At 35.0% G+C, this 4,471-nt stretch overlaps 1 pseudogene; it reads right to left on the bottom strand.

Annotated features, from left to right (window-relative positions):
• Positions 1–331: 331 nt before the first annotated feature.
• On the bottom strand, positions 332–946 carry LOC102897534 (annotated as a pseudogene).
• Between the last annotated feature and the right edge of the window lie 3,525 nt (positions 947–4,471).

Raw genomic sequence — 4,471 nt, 5'->3', positions numbered from 1 at the left:
AAAAATAAAAAAATATAATGTTTAAAAAATTATGTATATATAATATGAAAAAATAAATAAACTGGCATTAAAAAAATAAAAAATGAATTCTAGGTTGCTATTCCTATATTAACAATCTGATGACTCCATTACATTAGTGGAATATCCCCTAAAATGGAGTTCAGTTTTGATCAATATAAACCAAGATGTGACCCTGTACTATTATCAAGGATAGGCAGAAGTAAAAGTCACCCTAAACCACTATATGCTTATGTCTCACCTGCAAGAATGGGAACTGGGAAGGGGAGAAATCTACATGCAGCACTGAATTTGAGAACATTGCTTGGGACCTCTAGGGTGATTTCTGTCTCCTGGCTTTCCTCTTCTTCCCAGATAGTTGCTCACAGTGTTTGGCATGCAGTCATCTCACTCTGCCTGGTTACATGTGCCGGCCACTGGGGACCCGAGCTTGTACTCTTTGAGAAAGTATGCCACGTTGAATTTGCCACTGTGATCTCTAGATTGGTTACTGAGAATGAATTTGCCACTGTGATCTCTAGATTGGTTACTGAGAATGTCACATTTTAGTGGACTATTCTGCTCGTAAACCAGCCAGAAGTAGAGGTGAAGACCCGTGCCCTTGAGAGACCCAGAAGCCACATAATTGGAAAGGACTGTGCCACAGCTAATGTTGTTGTCCTTCATGTTGACCACCAAAAAATGGTGCCATTCCCTATATTTGGAACCCTTCCTACTGGTAGCATCCAGATCTGTCAAGACCAAAGTGTAGAATTTACCTGTGTCAAGGCCATCTCATGCAATAGTGGTGGGTTGGTTCTTAACATGGGTAGGCATCAGCACTTTGCCCAGCTCCTCGATCTCCACCCAGTAAAGAGTGCTTTGGCCACTCGTCCACTTTCTGTAGGTTCAAGGGTCCAGACCTCTTGCTGAGGTTCATCGGCTTCATGGGGCCAAGGAGAAGGACAGTCGGGAGAGCTGCAGGAAACCAGGCGCAGGTCAGCAACAGAGACTAGAAGATGGTCACATAGTTTTGTATCTTCACAATATCACGTGTATTTCCTTTACATGAATTGTTACAATTGCGGTTTACTTATGCCATTATGTATTTAATGTCTACTCTACTAAATGAAGTTTCACAACTACAGGGACCATATTTGTTTGGTTCACTGCAACATCCCTAACATCAGAAACACATTGCACTCTTTCTGGCAAATGTTACTTGCTCAAAATGATTTTGGAATAAATTTTATTCGCCTCATTAATAGAGACACACTCTGAAGCTTATGATGTAGAAAGGCTAAAAAATGCAAAGAGAAAGAGATAATGATGTGATAAAGACTCAGGGGTTGCTAATGTTTAAAGTTCCCAGATTATCACAGCAAGGAAAAGATAGAAAAAGTTGCAAATAGCTTTATTTTTAGGTGGATAAGGGTAAGAAGCTCAATAAGGTAGACTTAGGTTTAAGTCCCACCATTTGAAGAAATGCTAAGCAATAAGGTTGAATTTTTATGACTTCTTAAGTTCCTCTTGATTAAGAAAGTTATGACAAAGAGATTCAGAATGGGAGCAGTCTTGTTCATGCTATTTTCAAGAGTTGACAGTATTTACATCAACCCCTATAATCCTGAGGACATTTATTTCAATTTAAGTCTATCATTTACTAGACTTATGGTGGTTGCCCTAAGGGGAAATAAGATTTTCAGACTTTAGTTTGAAAAATTTAATTCACATCCTTATAGATAAAAATTATTTCTTAAGTGTAAAAAAAGTTTTGTTTTCTATTTCTTGTTTTTGTTGAGTTCTATGCTTACTGGGATTATATGATGGACTTCGCTTTGGCCCAACATGAGAGCATAAATAATTAGATAATGCCGATAACCCACCCCCTTCCCAGACTGAATGTGAGGTTCGTGTTTTATTCATCTTAATGCCCTTAGGGTCTAGGCCAGTGCCTGGCACATAGCAGATGGCCAAGAAATATTTATTAAATTAAAAAAAGAAAAACATGCAAAAGTGCCTCATCCATAGGTGATCCTTTCCCCACGTCTTCAGCCCCACCCTTAATCTCAGTAGATTAGAAGAATCTAAATATGTAGGGTCTGTTTGGAGTCAAGATGACAGCACCAAACAAGGAGTTAACAAAAAGTTGCTAAAGACTTAGAGAAGCCCCTCCACACACATCTCCCAGAGAGATCAGTCTCAGACAAACTCTAACAAGGACAAAGCAGATTTATCAATTTTCTGTAGTATATTTTGGATATGTGATGTGAGCAGCGTTGAGATAGGATAATTCTAAAAGACTCATGTGAAACTACAGTAGCAAATTAACTGGGTTCTAGAACAGGGTTTTACACTCCCAGGGCAGGTTCTGTCCTTAGAGACAAAGAACATCAGGAAGATATTACCTTCCCTAGAGGAAAGTCATTTTTAACCTTTTACTGCTATCTCATACCCCTTAGACAATCTGAAGAAGGTGCTGGACTCTCTGAAAATTGTTGTGTCCTTTGGTGGATGGGAAAAATTGCTACCTTATTGTGGTATCATGGGAAAGATTGGTACCTTTACTTTTCAACATACTATAAGAATACGTTCAAATCCCTACAATATGTGCAGCAAAGCTTTTAAAAATAGTAAGTTGATGATTCTTTACTGGTCCTCTCAAAAGAAAGAAAAAGAAAGAAAGAGAACAACAAGCACAAATAATTAAATGATTAATTATAAATAATTAAAGTAGGGCAAAGCCTGACACCCACAATGCTTGGTGTTAGCTTTTCTCTAACCCCTTATTTTACATGAAAATTCTTAGGAAAATTACATAGGAATTTATGGGCTTTCTATACACCATTACTCAGTCAGCTCCAGATGGAGTGACTTATCAATTTGATACATTTAGTAAGAATAAATGAAGCTTGTCCTTCTTCTTCCTCTTGGGAGCAAACCTAGAAGCAAGCTGTCTCCGAGAAATGAGAGCAGCATTACACTTCTCTCATGCCTAGGTCTTAATTTGTGCAAAACCTTTTTGGGGAAGGAACTGTTTGTTCTTAGAGGCCTCCATTAGTTGGTACAAAGTGGTGCTCAGTGGATGTTGTGCTTAGTTTCATTGATTCATTGATGTGCACGGCTTCTGACAGTAAGTCTCTTTGACATCTCAGCATTAATCTGAGAATAATTATAAGGAGAAAGTTTTTATGTTCTTTTATTCTATAGAATCTTTTAAAATTATGTAAATTATGTCAATTCTATTTGAAATTTAAATATAACCTTGTATGAAAATTAATGAGAAAAAAATGATCAATGGCTCCTTGTTTATATAACCTTGATAAAAACCGCTTTAGGACTTGTTCAGAGCAAGAAACAATTAATTTTGGACTAGTAGCTAAGATCTTCAAATTAATGTATGTTTATTCAATGTCAATATGCTCAACTGTGGTTGTAGTTGTCACTGCTGTTTTCTCAGCATTTGTCAGTCAGGATTTTGGGGTTTTTTTACTTATTGAAAAGACTGGTTAAACAGTGATATGTCAGAAAAGTAAACTATAATTGGGCAAAACTAATTTTTTAAAGTGTAATTGCTGAGATAAAGCTCTGGAAAATACACAAAAAGCCCAGGCTGTATAAAGATGTAAAAGATTACTTTCTTTATAATCATTGAAATTTATGACAAATTTAAACCTCACAGATAAAAACACAGTCTTTGCTAAAAGTATTTAAACACTATTCAAATGAATATTATCTAAACACAGCGGCTAGTGAATAAAAGAACATGCCAATGTATATCCAGCACTTTGGTGATATTTGGCTGAACATCTGTTCTAAATGGTATGTTATTAAGAACGAGTTGAGCAGGTCCACTTTCTATCAATGCATGTTATCAACAAATACTGATTAAACTTCAACTCCACATTAGGAGATTTTTGTGGCCGAGAACATTGAAGGTATGTGTAATAAAAGAAATGCATTTTCAGAATAGTTACCACCAGGTATTTGATAAATAATGCTTGTGTCTACTTTAACAAGATTGAAACATTTGATATAAACATTATCTTTATTTTAGAAAACATTTGATATAAACATTATCTTTATTTTAGAAAACATTTGATATAAACATTATCTTTATTTTAGAAAACATTTGATATAAACATTATCTTTATTTTAGAAAAGTTTAAGTTCATTATCAAATGCACCAAAACCTATACACAATAAAAATATCACTTATTTATAGCATATGTTGCTATTCTGAATATACTACATTCAAAGAATGATTTGAGCATATTGGATTTGGGAGTGGAGAAGGCTTTAATCTATAAATTGTTATTAAATTGTCATTATAACTACAGATAAGTATTTCACATTTTATATAAATTTGTCTCTAAAATACATAAAATATGTTATAATGTAAAAATTTAACCAATTTGAGTTATTTCTTTAGGCCCCTAGTCATTAATAAATGTTTTATTTCTATTCAAGTCAT

Source organism: Pteropus alecto, unplaced genomic scaffold (assembly GCF_000325575.1).
Source record: "Pteropus alecto unplaced genomic scaffold, ASM32557v1 scaffold16, whole genome shotgun sequence".
Classification (NCBI taxonomy): Eukaryota; Metazoa; Chordata; class Mammalia; order Chiroptera; family Pteropodidae; genus Pteropus; species Pteropus alecto.
This window is presented reverse-complemented; position numbering and strand designations above follow the sequence as displayed.